The sequence below is a fragment of the Pan troglodytes genome, chromosome 21, assembly GCF_028858775.2.
Source record: "Pan troglodytes isolate AG18354 chromosome 21, NHGRI_mPanTro3-v2.0_pri, whole genome shotgun sequence".
NCBI lineage: Eukaryota > Metazoa > Chordata > Mammalia > Primates > Hominidae > Pan > Pan troglodytes.
Genome location: NC_072419.2, coordinates 58,293,480 through 58,310,235, shown reverse-complemented (window position 1 = coordinate 58,310,235; position 16,756 = coordinate 58,293,480).

Below are 16,756 nucleotides of genomic sequence, written 5' to 3'. Positions count from 1 at the left end.
CCTGGTCTGCAGCCCCAGGGTGGACTGGAAGGCTTCCTTCATTGGATGGGAAATCTCCCGGTGCTGGGATTGGACCCACAGTTGTGGCAGAGTTGAAGGGGCAGGTGGCCCTTGTGGGCCCTGGGTGTGGATCTTGGACTCTCCCAGCTCAATTTTTGGAGAATCATCACATTTCACCTGCAGGATCATCTGGATACAAGGAGAGAAATCAAGTCAATGGCCAAAGCCATCTCCCTTCTGCATGTTGCCGTAAACATGTTATGCATTTTCTTTGAATTTCTGAAATTAGCCACACAAGTAGTTCAGCTGTTTCCTGCAACTTCATCAGGGTCCGTGTGCCTAATTCAATAAGAATTGGAATTTTAAAAATAGACAAATAGCAATTATACCACTTATTCAAACCAAGCAGCCAAAGCATGTTTTTTTCCTGACCCAAGGTGGTCCTTTAGAAATATTTCCAACAGATTGTAGGAGTGTGTGTGTGTGTGTGTGTGTGTGTGTATAGTATCAGTGTGTGAGGTTTTTGTTAAAAAATTTTAAACACAAAGGATAGGTTAGCAATCTAAATCTAAATTAACTTCTTGAACTGTGCACACATTTAAAGCTTTTTATTAAATTTTCTTTCTTTGTGTGTGTTTTTAACTAACTGATAAAAAAGATCAGTCACGGGCATGTCAGTAAGACAGAGTAATGTGGTACCTTAATATTTGTCATCATTGCCTAACACACCCTTAGAAAACGAACAGCAAAGAATGCAGCTTTTCATGCATTATCAGCCATCCCAAACATCTGGTTTTCCCCAAAATAAATCACTCCAAGTAAATGAGGTCTTGGTGATGATTTCATATAATTCTCGCTAAACAGGAACAACGAAAACACCCATTAAGGAATACAATAGATTAAACATGGTGTATAATCAACTAATAGTTTAACTTTTATGTTATTTGCCATTCATTCCACTTTGGATTAAGAAAGATTTTATTTTACAAGAGAATTCAGTCAAGGGGCTGTATTTGATAGGCGTTCAGTGGAATTATAACAAGGAAAAGCATTCTCAAAGTCTAACGAAAACCAAACCAGCTTAAGACGCATTTAAGACAATGCACCAACGAGCAGTTCTGCCTATTTAACTGATAAAAATATGAGTAATACATTTATTTATTTGTCTATATAACTTTCCTTTTTTAAAGCAGGGTCAAAGAGTCTTATGTTACAAAACTTAAAAGGCGCAAGGATATGCAGGGAAAGTCCTCCTTCAGGCCCCATTTTCCTGTTCCCTCCTCAGAAGAGATCAATGGAGCCAGGTTGCTGGGGAGCCCTTTAATGCAGTGAACTTATTCAAAGAATATGCAACAGGATATACAATGCCATATTTAAATGCTCCCCAAAGTCTCTTATTATATGTCATTTACGTTTTTCCCTTCTAGGTTTTTTGATTTCTAATACTCGAAATAGTAATTTTAGCAGAACCTAAATCGCCTATAGTAGCCAACAAAAGCTGAATCCTGAAAAATGTAATGTGTTACTTGTGCTTCTTCTGCCTTGCCTTCAAGGTTTAAATTTGGATAAAGGCCAGGTATGGTGGCTCACAACTGTAATCCCAGCACTTTGGGAGGCCAAAGCAGGAGGATCATTTGAGGCCAGGCGTTTGAGTTGCTCACTGGGCAACACAGTGGAACCCTGTCTCTACAAAAAAAAATTTACTTTTTTGAAACAGAGTCTTGCTCTGTCGCCCAGGCTGGAGTGCAGTGGCATGGTCTCAGCTCACTGCAACCTCTGCCTCCGGTGCTCAAGTGATCCTCCTGCCTCAGCCCCCAGAGTAGCTGGGATTACAGGCAGGTGCCACTGCGCCCAGCTAATTTTTGTATTTTTAGTAGAGAGGGTTTCGCCATACTGGCCAGGCTAGTCTTTAACTCCTGACCTCAGGTGACCCACTCCCCTCGACCTCCCAAAGTGCTGGGATTACAGGTGTGAGCCACCACACCTGGACCCCAAAATTTTTTAAATTAGCTGGGCGTGGTGGTGCACACCTGTAGTCCCAGCTACTCAGGAGGCTGAAGTGGGAGGATCAGTTGAACCCAGGAAGTTGAAGCTGCAGTGAGCCACGACTGCACCACTGCACTGAAGTCTGGGCAACAGAGCGAGACCCTGGCTCTAAAAGAATAAATTTTTTTTTTTTTTTTTTTTTTTTTGAGACAGAGTCTTGCTTTGTCGCCCAGGCTGGAGTGCAGTGGCGCGATCTCGGTTCACTGCAAGCTCTGCCTCCTGGGTTCACGCCATTCTCCTGCCTCAGCCTGGGACTATATATAGGTGCCCACCACCACACCCAGATAATTTTTTTTTATTTTTAGTAGAGACGGGGTTTCACCGTGTTAGCCAGGATGGTCTCGATCTCCTGACCTCGTGATCCACCCACCTCGGCCTCCCAAAGTGCTGGGATTACAGGCATAAGCCACCGCACCTGGCCAAGAATAAAAATTTTAAAAAATAAATAAATTTGGATGAAGTGTTCAAAGCCACTGGAGTCTGCGTGATGCCTGTCTAGGAGCCCTGCGTGGGTGTCCTATAGGAGATAGGGCTTAGCTATACTTTTTGAGACCCTGAGATTCAGCAGTTCTTGTGCCAAATTCCTCACTATCTGGGATGTTCCACGTCAACACTATGCAACAGTGTGTTGTACCACAACTTGTGTTCATTGGATCGTATCACTCCCATGGCCCCTCCAATAAATTCCATCCTCCTTAGAGTGTCCACAAGGACCTGCACCCTCCGATCTGGCCTCTCTCTCTGCCTCCCTCCCTCTGTCAGCCACACTGGCCTCCTTGCTATCCTTGAACATGCCAAGCTGGTTCCCACAGCAGGGGCTTTGTATGTGCTAATCCCCCGTCCTAGAATGCGCTTCCCCCACGTTTTTTGCATAATCTCATCATTCAGCTTTCAGCTCAGAATTCACCTCCTCAGAGAGCCTTCCCTGACCATCCTGCTAAACCCTCACATGCACCCACTCAAGTCATTTTCTACCCACGTTCCCAGTTTACTTCTTCATAATATGCATTGCTCTTCATCATATGTACTGGTTCATTAATTCGCAGGCTTCCTGTCACATCTCCCACTAGACAGTGCACTCTGTGTGAGTATGTCTGTCCAGTTCACTAAACCATCCCAGGCAACCAACTACACAGAAGTTACTCAAGAAATAGTGGTTGAGCGATTGAAACATTTTGACCCTCTTGCTTTGACAAAAATATAAAAATTATACTTGGTGGGTTGGGATAGCTTTATTTGGTTTCCCAGTGGGAAGGTAGTGGGGAAAGAGAAGGGATCCAATAATAATTACGCAATCTTCCATGCATCAAAAATTGCATCAAAAAGTTACAAACTCATAGATGCCATCTTTAGTTCTGCCTGCCGCTTGTCACCTTTGTGGCCTTAGGCACTTTGTCAGCGCCTCAATTTCTTCATCTACAGAAAGGCAGTATGACTGCATGCCATGTTTTTCTGAAGATAAAAGATGGTCCCACTAGGTCTTAGTGCTAGTCACTCTTTGAGAGGATTTGGTGTATTCATTTGTTTTCTTATTAATTAATCTATTTGCCCCTAAAATGTCAGCTCTGACAAGGGGAGGACATAGATCTGTCCAGTTTACCCAATGCTTAGATTTAGCATTTCTGGAGTAGTAGCATCTACCTCTTAGGGTAATTTTGACGAGAAATGAGATAATACATGCCAAGTGCTTTGAATGATATGTGAAATACACGTTAGTGATAATTATGTTTATTAGAATTATGCGAACTTGGGTTTCTGATGCTTTCTATTAGGAGGAAATTAAAAACATCTGTGTCTGACTGTTTTACTTCTCTAATCCTGTTTTTTTGGCATGGATGCACGGCGTCAGGAATTTAATAATGGACAAGTATCACTTAAAAGCAGCAGAATTTATATATATTCGAAAAAGAAAAATTGGCTTGGGGAAATTTTGAAGATTGTGTCAGACAAAAATCATGTTAAATGATTTCTGTTTTTCACTAGAAAACTCAAAACATATTGGTTAAGAATGATCGTATTCCAGTTTCATCTTCTCTTCAATATGTTTAATAAATGGGGCAAAATAATGCAAAATGTTATTAACAGTAGAGGGCAGAAGTTAGGTGAATGGGGCTCCTTGCTTTAGGAAAATTTATTTTCATTCAACTTCGATGGTCAATTTTAGGAATCTAAGATTTAAGGCTGGAGGTGAGAGAATTGCCATTTTCAGCATTTGTTCAAACATGTTGATGTTCAGTATCATATTGGAATTCTGTCTAACCATTCCAATTTTGTTCCAGAGGGAACAAGAGTGGTTCATTTGGGTACACCTGCCAAGATGTGTACAGCTGGCTAGATTTTGTACAATGCATCAACAAATTGGTGTATTAACACTTTTTGACAATAGCTCCTGAAATGCATTACCATGATCTTCAGGAGGCAAAAATTATGAAGCACACATATATTGACTCCAGGAAGAATTTCTGAATTAAGCCTAAAACATATGTATGGATGTACTTGCATAGAAATAAAGGTCTGTTATTTGTATATAGCAACCTGATAGCAACTGATCCCTCTTAAGGGGATGGGGACTGAATTTAGGGATGGTGATCAAAGACTTTTAGCTTTATTTCTGAAGCATGCATGTTTTTACAGAACAAATTGGATTTATGCACTCGTTGTATAATTAAAATTTGATTGAAAATTGTAAAACAATCATGTTAAATGTATGAAAACTAATAAGAGCAGCAGTCACCACTAAAAAACAACATGCAACCAACCACATTGATTTAATTAATTAACATTACTACATTTATATTTATCGTACGACAAAATGCAGTAACCTTCCTTTTTCCTCGGGTGAATAGTTATGATAGTATAGCATTGAAATTTGAATATATGACAATGTGTTAATTCCCACAAGGATTTGAAACCCTATTCATGCATCACTTTTCCTGGATCACCCTCTCCCCATCCAAAAATAAATAAATAAATAAACAAAATGAGGTCCACAGTTTTGACAAGACCAAGGAGGCGTCCTTGCAGTCAAAATGAATAGGCAAAGCTGCTTAGTCCTGTAACTGCTACTTCATCCCTGACTCACAGCACTCCCGGTTTGACATTTGATTCCCTGAAAAACATCTTATCAGATCAACAATGATTTCCGTCCAAAAAAGAAAAATCCCCTGCCTTTCCTCCATAGGAGGGATGTCAGTCACTGTGCAGAGATTCTAAAGCTCCGAGGCCATGACCAGCAGAGGAGTCATGGTGCGTCTGAAGGGATAAAGGCAGATAAAGTGTATCAAAGGGGGCCTTGACACATGGGATGCTACGCAGGCCTTCTCCAGAGCTTCTCTGGCCTAACTGACAGGGGATTAATCCACGGGAGGGCGATAAACAACGGCTCAAGTGGGATTGAGGCCCAACACCTGGATACAAGGTTGGATCCAGTCTGGGAGGCTCACCATGCTGCGAAGGAACACAATCTCTCCCAACACACTTCTTAACCGCCCCTTCTGCTGCTTGCAGGGCCTCTAGCTTGACACTCTTCCCCTTGAATAACAAGTTTGAAAAATAGGTTGGGATTTTGTTTGTTTGTTTGTGTTCCGTGCTTGTGAGCCAGAGAAACTGAAGAGTTTAGAAATTCAACAGTTGCCTGCTGAGAGTTCTTATAGAAAAGGGTTTCATTTGACAACCAAATGCAGTGGGGCAGATCTTGCTTGGATCCTGATTCCATCAAATCCAGGGTAAAGCAGGCATTTTTGAGATGCTGAGGACCTTTGGGTAGTAGATGATATCAAGGAAACATTGTTTGTTTTGTTGGACAAGATAATGGCATTGTGTGGGAGTTTTCTTTAATAAACTTTAAAAACATTGATGAATACTAAGTGTATAGGGTAAAATGACACGAAGTCAAGGATGCTTTTTTTTTTGAGACGGAGTTTCACTCTTGTTCCCCAGACTGGAGTGCAGTGGTACAATCTCGGGTCACTGCAACCTCCGCCTTCCGGGTTCAAGTGATTCTCCTACCTCAGTCTCCCGAGTAGCTGGGGTTACAGGCATCTGCCACCAGGCCTGGCTAAATTTTTTGTATTTTTAGTAGAGACAGGGTTTCACCATGCTTGCCAGGCTGGTCTTGAACTCCTGACCTCAGGTGATCCACCCGCCTCAGCCTCCCAAAGTGCTGGGATTACAGGCATGAGCCACCACACCCAGCCCAATGATGCATTTTTTAAAAACTTTTAAAATTATATGATACACTTTTTAAAAACTTTTAAAATAATAATTGAGCACATTTATGCGGTACATAGTGATGTTGTGATACATATAATGTATAGTGATCAGATCAGGGTAGTTAGTCATGTCCATCATCTTTGTATCATTCTTTGCACTGGGAATATTCAGTATCTTCCTTCTAAGTATTTGAAACCATATAACATGTTTTGATTAACTATAGTCATCCTACAGTGTGATATGCTTTAAAATATAAAGGTGGGGTAAGGAGAGGAGACTCTCTGAAGTAAGTGTTGCAAAATCTTAATTACTGAATCTGGATAATGGCCTATGAGGGTCCATAGTACTATTCACTCTACTTTTAGGTGTGTTCGAATATTTTTGCCAAAACAATTATGATAATAATTGTAATAATAAGCTTTTTTAAATGTTCCAAAGAGGCCAGGTGCGTGGCTCACACCTGTAATCCCAGCACTCTGAGAAGCTGAGGCAAGTGGATCCCTTGAGCCCAGGAGTTCAAGACCAGCCTGGACAACGTGGCGAAACCCCATCTCTACAAAAACTACAAAAATTAGCCGGGTGTGGTGGTGTACACCTGTAGTCTCAAAAAAAAAGAAAAGTTCCAAAAAGTGTCAGTGTTGGTGTGAAAATTCAGAGTTCTACATCAGTTGGTTCTGTGACCTGGCCATGCTTTGTAAGTGCACTAAATCATGAACACATTCTCTTTTTTTTGAGACAAGGTCTCGGTTTGTCGCCCAGGCTGGAGTGGAGTGATGCAATCACAGCTCATTGCAGCCTCAAACTTCCAGGCTCAAGCAATCCTCCCACCTCAGCCTTCTGAGTAGCTGAGACTACAGGTACACGCCACTATGCTTGGCTAATTTTTATTTTCTGTAGAGACAGGATCTCGCTATGTTGCTCGGGCTGGTATCAAACTCCTAGGTTCAAGTGATCCACCTGCCTAGGCCTCCCAAAGTGCTGGGATTACAGGTGTGAGAAACCACGCCCGGCCATGAACACGATCTTATCTGCATGGATGAGGCAGAGATGCCCTTCAGAAAGTGGTGGCCGGCACCGTCAGTGGCAAGCAGAAGCTGAGTAAACTGAGATGATGGTTTTCATTTTTGGGTTGCACTGTCTCGTTAGCAACACCACTGCCCCTGACTGAGTGCTTGCTCTCCACAGACGATCTCATTTAGTCCTCATGTGAGATCTATTTCATTGCCCCTCTTTTACAGATGAGGAAAGTGTGGTTCAGAGAGGTTAAGTAACTTTCTTAAGGCCACCCAGCTAATAAGTCATAGATCCAGAATTTGAACTCAAGGAAATCAAATTTTAGATCCTATGCACTGCTTGATAACCGCCCCCCCCCCTTTTTTTTTTTCCTTTTCTTTTTGAGATGGAGTCTCACTCTGTTGCCCAGGCTGGAGTGCAGTGACATAATCTTGGCTCACTGCAACCTCCACCTCCTAGGTTCAAGCAATTCTCCTGCCTCAGCCTCCCGAGCAGCTGGGATTACAGACACCCGCCACGACACCTGGCTAATTTTTGTATTTTAGTAGAGATGGGATTTCACCATTTTGGCCAGGCTGGTCTTGAACTCCTGACCTCAGGCTATCCACCCATCTCGGCTTCCCAAAGTGCTGGGATTGCAGGCATGAGCCACTGTGTCCGGTCACCTTTTTTTTCAGATGAAGTCTTGCTCTGTCACCCAGGCTGGAGTGCAGTGGCGCGATCTCAGCTCACTGCAACCTCCACCTCCCAGGTTCAAGTGATTCTCATGCCTCAGCCTCCCATGTAGCTGGGACTACAGGCAGGCAACACCATGCTCAGCTAATTTTTATATTTTTAGTAGAGATGGGGTTTCACCATGTTGGCCAGGCTGGTCTTCAACTCCTGACTCAAGTGATCCACCTGCCTCGGCCTCCCAAAGTGCTGGGATTACAGGCGTGAGTCACGGTGCCCAGCCTGATACCTGTTTTTTTTGTTTGTTTGTTTGTTTGTTTGTTTTTGTTTTTGAGACGGAGTCTCGCTCTGTCACCCAGGCTGGAGTGCAGTGGTGCGATCTCGGCTCACTGCAAGCTCCGCCTCCCGGGTTCAGGCCATTCTCCTGCCTCAACCTCCCAAGTAGCTGGGACTACAGGCGCCCGCCACCAAGTCTGGCTAATTTTTTTGTACTTTTAGTAGAGACGGGGTTTCACCGTGTTAGCCAGGATGATCTCGATCTCTGACCTCAGGTGATCCACCTGCCTCAGCCTCCCAAAGTGCTGGGATTACAGGCATGAGCCACCGTGCCCGGCCCAGCCTGATACCTGTTTTTAACAAAGGAGAGGAGAAAAGAGGAGACAGGGACGATCCGCAGAAGCCTTGCTTGCCTGCCCTTACTTGGCATCAGAATCCTTGTTAGTTATTTTGCTCCAAATGACCCATTTGGATTTTTTTCAAAACTCATTCAGTGAAATCTTGCTCACAGATTCTGTTCTTTATCTAAAATTTTGGAATTTCGCTCATCTTGGACTTTTGTTGGGCACTGAGCAATTGCATGTATTACTGGTTAAATATCACAAATCCAAAATGCTCCAAAGGCTGAAGCTTTCTTGAACACCCACATGCCACTCAAAGGAAATGCTCACTGGAGATTTCAGATTTCAGGTTTTCAAATTCAAGTATAATGGAAATATTCCAAAATCTGAAAATATTCCAAAACCGAAGCACTTCTGGCTCCAAGCATTTCAGATCAGGAAATGTTGAACCTCATTTAATCCATAACAACTCAGGTGAACATTCCTCCCATTTGACAGATAAGACATAAAAGGGGAGTAATTTGTCCAAAGCCGCATAGCTAAAAAGTGGCAGAGGAAAACATTGCAATGAAATATTATTTATCTTGATTACTGAGTTTTTTTTACAGCCCCTTAAATTTTCTGCCTCCCTCTAGTCCCAGCCCTGCCTGTCTGGTGGCTAATGAGATGTTTTAAAAGGTCCTAAAAAGTAAATAAATTAAATAGCTGGGTTGGGGGTTTTGCCCTCCCTACTATGCATTTCTCCCCAGCAAAAACCATGTCTCTTTTATCTTTTTGTCCCCAGTTGTTCACACACAGAAAGGCCTCATATAGGTATCAAGCCAAAGCAAAATCTCTGATTATCAGCATGTTTCACCCTGTTCAGAAATTTTAACAAATAATGCTCATAGTCAAAAGATGACAATGATGGATGAAGACCAAAAGATAGGTCATTGATTATGTAGCTGTTTCAACTTATTAGGAAAGAAAGACCAGCATTTAAACAATAAAAGCCCTAGAAAATAATACTCATAAACAGGACTTAGAAATAAGAAAGGGTGGCCTGGCACAGTGGCTCATGTCTATAATCCCAGCACTTTGGGAGGCCAAGGCAGGTGGATCACCTGAGGTCAGGAGTTTGACACCAGCCTGGCCAACATGGTGAAAACCCCGTCTCTACTAAAAATACAAAAATTAGCCGGGCATGGTGATGCATGCCTATAATCCCAGCTACCTGGAAGACTGAGACAGGAGAATTGCTTGAACCCGGGAGGCAAAGGTTGCAGTGAGCCGAGATTGTGCCACTGCACTCCAGACTGAGCAACAAAGCGAGACTCCACCTCAAAAGAAAGAAAGAAAGAAAGAAAGAGGAAAGGGAGCACATGTAGACATTTTGCCTGATGATTTGCAGTTATTGCAGCTAGATATAGAAAAATACTGATTTACAGTTTTGAAGGAAGGACTGACAGAGACAAAGAAAAGCACATTACTCATAATAATCCTAATAATAGTAGTGAGAGTTTACCCTTTGAGGAATTCCAGGCTATGTCAGGAGAACAGTGCATCTGTTTGGGAACCAGCATGAAATTTTGGCAGCTTTGGGTCAAAAGCGACTGTGTCTAACAAAAGCAAGAATAATCACAATTAACAATATGCACAGAACACTCAGCTAAACATGTTATATGCATTAACTCATTTAATCTTGCTAGGTGAATATTGCTCCCTATTACAAAAATGCAAACCTTTGCCCAAAAGTCTCCTAGCTAGAAAAAGGCAGAGCAGAGATTTGAACCAAAACATAACACCCCTCATGACCATTTAAACCAAGGGAAAAAAAAATCAGTTACTTGATTTTTTTTTTTTTTTTTAGAGATGGAGTCTCACTCTGTCACCCCTGCTAGGGTGCAGTGGCATGAACATAGCTCACTGCAGCCTGGAACTTCTGGCCTCAAGGGATCCTCCCACCTCAGCCTCCCGAGTAGCTGGGACTACAGGTGCGTGCCACCACCCCCAGCTAATTTTTATGTTTATTTTTGTAGAGACGGGCTGTTGCTTTGCTGCCCAGTCTAGTCTCAAACTCCTCAAGTGACCTCCTGCCTTGGCTTCCCAAAGGGCTGGGATTACAGACATGAGCTGCCATGCCCGGCCCAGTTACTTGATTTTTTTTGTTTTTTTGTTTTTTTTTTTTTGGTAAAACTTCCCTACATTCCTGATGGCTTGATTATTTCTCATACCCTTTTGTTGGCTTCTCCTGAAGCCTAAACTATTAGCAATAGACTAGTAGAATCTTCTAGGCTGGTACAAAACTTAAGATAACTTTCACATGCAGGTATTATGGGGGGAAATATGGCTGACACTTTAAAAAAAAGGACCAAAAACCTTCTCAGCTCATTGTGGGTCTTTTAATTCTTCCCAGAAGATAATAAAACATTATCCTACTGACACTAAACCAAGCTGCTCAGTAAAATAATAAAAGGAAACCAGTTGCCCATACTGTGATTCTGACTTGTAGCCCAGGATACACAATCTTAGCAAGTGGCACCAGGGGATCTTCCTTAGATGAGTCTCAAAACCGAAGGGTAGGGGAAAGCCATTGGACATCCCTCAGCAAAACCCAGCCACCAAAGGAAAGAAACACAGCTGAAGCAGATGGCAAGTTTCCTGGTAAACTGCAGAAACATAAATTGCATAATCTCTCCCACAAAACTGTGCGAGGGTGTGCACCTACTAGCAAATTGCATCAGTCCCAGATAATGCATTTTTTTTTCACATTTTTACATCTCAGATATTAGGCCTATGTCTTAGAATCAAAGGCATATCACAGATTGGTTAGTATAAGTTTTTCTTTCTTTATAGTACATAAAAATAATTCTAAAATGTACAGTTTGTAGTATCTTGGATTCAATGAAATAATACATTGAAAAATCAATCACCTGTGTGATTCTGCTTAAAAAAAATCCTAGTTTATATCTACCTAATCTGTTTTAGGAGATTAAACATCAGTACATATGTTGCCTCATAATAGAGAAAAACAAAGGCTATCAGGCCAAAATATGCAAACAAGTCACAGTAAAAATAGATATGCGGATTCCAGCCTTAAATTGCTTATGAAAGAAGCGAAGCTTAATTGTTTGGTTAATGCACTGCTGTCTTGTCCAGCCATGCATAATTTTAAACCTGCTGAAGATGATTTGGTTAGAATATGAGAGTCACTTCATTTTTCATATTAGCTTGCAAAAGTTTTGTCTCCATTCAGCACCAGAAGCTGCGTACACAATAGCATGCATGAATCTTGTGTATCAGTGAAGAGAGCCCCTTGAACTCCGCCTTACGGGAACAAAGAGTTTCCAAGATGCATCAGAGTAGCAGATGTTGAGTTATCTGAAGGGTCAGAATGCCAATTAGATATTGAACATGGCAGGAGGAGGGTGGAGTTTCCAAAACAAATGAAAGATGAATGGGAGCGGTCCCCGAGTTTAGGCTTAGGTCCTGCTGTTCTTTTGTACAATGATTTGTGGCAAATTTGTTTTGTCACTGAGGCATAGTTCCCCCTGGGTCTTAAAGTGATTTTGTAATCACCAAAAGATTTTTTTTTCTTTAAAATATACTTTTCCTGATCAAAACACGATATAGTACCTTAAAAATAAATTTGAGCAAGCCACATATCATCTATGTGAGGGATGACGAAGAAGAGTCCTACATGAAAAAATAGAAGATAGAAGCAGTCAACAGGGAGGGAATCATTCCACTAAAAAAAAAAATTAGGTAGAAATCCAAAAGAATTCAGGGGATCATTTTTTCACACTTTAAAAAAGATAAAAACTTATTTGGTCTAGCAATTTACGAATTTTGCTGATTTTTCAGTTTCATAGGGTAAAGGTATAATTTTAAATCTAAGAAGCCTACAAATGAGAAAAAATGTGGGAAACCTGAGATGCAAAATGCTCCCATGGTTAATTATGTATTTGTGTCAGTGTTACCATCATAAATCATCCTTAGAGAAACAAAACCAAGTAGTTAAGAGGACGGACACAATGGCGTTCTGTTTAAATAATTTCATTTGGTCCTTGAAATACTTTTGGCTATTTTTTCTCTCGAAACCACCCACATTTAGTAAAATTATATCACTGAGTAGACCCTACCCTGTTCTCTCTCCTGACTCCTGGCGAGTACTAGACCGTGGAATACCAAAGGCAAACCGGCAAAAAAGGAAATTGGGATTGCATTGATTTAAATCAGTCAGTGCTGCGACCAAATTATTTAGTTCTCTCTTGACCTTTGGAGGTCAAATTTGACTATTTACGCTATCTGCTAATGCTTTACTATTTTTCATTGCTTTGCCTGTTAACAATTCTGACCTGCAGCCTTTCCAGCCTGCAGGGTCGTTATATTAAACAATCGCTAATTGCTCCCGAAACATATGCTCCTGTTTTAAAATGCCATTTGAGTCCAAGCCCAACCAAAACCCATACATTTGTTTCACGAATGAAAACAAAATGTAAGCATTTTGATATTTCTGAGAAGCCAAACGTCGTCAGATTTGAGTGATAAGGTGGAAAATAACCTCTTCCTCAAATTAACATGGAAATGGCTTAGAATAAAGACTATTCCTAAAAAATGAATATTAAAGGCAACACATACTCTCCTGTAATCACATTGTCAAATATGCTACTTTAACATTCCTGCAGAGAAATATGCTTTTATCCTTCCTAAAGATCTTAAATGCAAGAATATTATATGACATTTTCTTCCTCTTCATTTGCCTATCCTACAAATATCGGTGTCTGATGCTGATGATCCTGGTATAGAGGGGTGAGCTAGATAGGCAGAATTCTCTGAAATTGGACTTTTTGTTATCTGTATTGAAAATGTTACATTTGTTAAAGAACAAACGAGAGACAAACAGATGTTCACATTTCCAATGTTTACCATGAAGAGAGGTGAATACGAAGTTATTTGTCAAGGAGCATGGTTTGCTTTCCAAAATTTATCTTAGATTGTATTTGAGACCAAAAGAACTTCTTTACTGCCCACAAGAGAAAAGATAAGTAATTCATTTCAGATCAAAATAGCCAGAGAAAAAGAGCAAATTAAGATAACTCAGCTAAAATAATGATAATAATAATACAGCTAATAATAATAATAACCCAGCTAATAATAATAATAATAATAATACAGCTAAACCATGCGATTGAAATTTCATGCAGGAATTTCCAGCAATTTGGTTGGGGGTGGTGCATGCTGCTTTCAGCCCCCAGTGGTGGATCAGGGATGTGTGATGTCAACATAATCTAGCAAAATCTCTGCTCTCGGTGATGCTGCTGTATGTAAACAAGTGAAATATAACAGGAAAGTCGTTCCCCATCAACTTCCTGGTTTCCTGCTCTTTACATTCTGACACGTAAACCTCTAATTCATTTCAGAATGCAAAGGTCACCACAAAAAATCTGAGGCTAAATATACCCTTTTGTCTAGCAGAAGGATCACAGAGATCTTTTTTTTCTTTTTACCATAATGTGGCCATGGCCAGGTGTTTCCCATGTTTGCCTAACCGCATTGGGAGTGTGTTTACAGATCTGAAAAATAGCCTTCAACACTCATTTAAAATATACTTTTTATCTGGAATAATTGTTAGAAGTATAGAAAAGTTGCAAAGTTAATACAGAGAGCTCCTGTCACCTCACTTCCCCTAATAGTAACATCTTGCCTACCAAGGGTACATTTGTCCAAACTAAGAAATTAATATTGGACAAAGACTATTAACTAAACTCCAGGCTTCCTGGATTTCCCCAGTTTTTCCACTAATATCCTTGTCTAGGATCAAACCCAGACTACCATGTTACATTCAGGCTATTATAAACTTGCAAATTCAAATATTTTTGTGACTTATCTCTCAAAAAATTTATTTGCGATTTATCTCTCAAGAAAATTATTGTCCCTTTAAATTACTTTAACTTAAAAATATGTGAGAGGCTGAGGCAGGCGGATCACAAGGTCAGGAGATCGAGACCATCCTGGCTAACACGGTGAAACCCCGTCTCTACTAAAAATACAAAAAATTAGCCGGGTGTGGTGGCGGGCACCTGTCGTCCCAGCTACTCGGGACGCTGAGGCAAGAGAGTGGCGTGAACCCGGGAGGCGGAGCTTGTAGTGAGCTGAGATGGTGCCACTGCACTCCAGCCTGGGTGACAGAGTGCCACTCCGTCTCAAAAAAAAAAAAAAAAAAAAAAAAAAAAAAAAAAAAAACGGACGCCAGGCATGGTGGCTCATGCCAGTAATCACAGCACTTTGGGAGCTGAGGTCAGAAGACAGCTTGAGTCCAGGAGTTCAAGACCAGCCTGGGCAACATAAGGAGACCCCCATCTCTTTAAAATAAAAATAAAAATATGGGCCAGGCACAGTGGCTCACGCCTATGAATCTCAACAAAATTAAAAAATGATATTAAGAGGCTTTTTTTTTTTTTTTTTTGAGACAGAGTTTCACTCTTGTTGCCCAGGCTAGAGTGCAATGGCACGATCTTGTCTCACTGCAACCTCTGCCTCCCGGGTTCAAGAAATTCTCCTGCCTCAGCCTCCCGAGTAGCTGGGATTACAGGCATGCACCACCACACCCGGCTAATTTTGTATTTTTTTTTTTTTCTTAGTAGATAAGGGGTTTCTCCATGTTGGTCAGGCTGGTCTCCAACTCCCGACCTCAGGTGATCTGCCCGCCTCGGTCTCCCAAAGTGCTGGGATTACAGGCGTAAGCCACCATGACTGTCCCTATTAAGAGGCATTTTAGGAGTAAAAAGAAATCTGAATTTATTTTAATGATTTGGATCTAGATGGCAAAAGAATTCACATTTTACAGACCTATTTATTTATTTATTTATTTATTTATTTATTTATTTATTTATTTAATTTTGAGACGGAGTCTCGCTCTGTCGCCCAGGCTGGAGTGCAGTGGCGCGATCTGGGCTCCCTGCAAGCTCCGCCTCCCGGGTTCACGCCATTCTCCTGCCTCAGCCTCCCGAGTAACTGGGACTACAGGCGCCCGCCACGACGCCTGGCTAATTTTTTGTATTTTTTAGTAGAGACGGGGTTTCACCGTGTTAGCCACGATGGTCTCGATCTCCTGACCTTGTGATCCGCCTGCCTCGGCCTCCCAAAGTGCTGGGATTACAGGCGTGAGCCACCGCGCCCAGCCCAGACACTTATATTTAAACAGGATACATATTTTATCAGTTGAGAAATTTACTTTATCCAAATAAGGAATTAAATTGTTTTCAAATTCAAAGAAGAAAAGAATAAGAGATATCTTTAGAGAGTAGAACCATAAGATACCATTTCTCACCCATCACATTTGCACCAATTAAAAAGATTGATAATATTTTTGGCCAAGTTTCCTAGCTTCTTTGTACCTCAGTTTTCCTCTCTGTAAAATGGAGACAATCATTGCTCTTACCCATGGAGAAGGAAGATAGAAGCGTGGTTTACAGTAAGGATTCTATAACCGGACTTTCTGATCCAACCTGGCCTGTCCCACTTTTTGGCTGTCGGATCCTGGAGAAATTACTAGACCTAAGGTTTCATGCTTGAGTTTCTCATCTGTAAAATGATAATGATAATAATAATAATAGTATCCACCCCAGAGGATTTTTACAAGGACTAAGTGAGATGATGTACATAAAACACTTAGGGCCGGAGGTGGTGGCTCACGCCTGTAATCCCAGCACTTCGGGAGGTTGAGGTTGGCAGATCACCTGAGGTCGGGAGTTCGAGACCAGCCTGACCAACATGGTGAAACCTTGTCTCTACTAAAAATACAAAAACTAGCCAGGCATGGTGGCATGCGCCTGTAATCCCAGATACTCGGGAGCCTAAGGCAGGAGAATTGCTTGAACGCGGAGGTTGCAGTGAGCTGAGATGGCGCCATTGCACTCCAGCCTGGGTGACAAGAGCAAAACTCTGTCTCAAAAAACAGAAAACAAAACAAAACAAAAACACTTAGGACAGTGTTCAGCATGTCCTATATAATCATTTTCTATAATCACTATTATCATTTTCTGATTTATCTAAGAATTAATTAGATTAACACATGTAAAGGGCTTAGGGCTTAGTGTTAATTAATGTTAGTTCTAATTATCCAGTGTTGATGAGGAAAGACAAGAAAAGGGCATTCTACTTTTGGAACTCAAATTTGTAGCAACTCTGATAAAAAGTTTACATTTGATCCA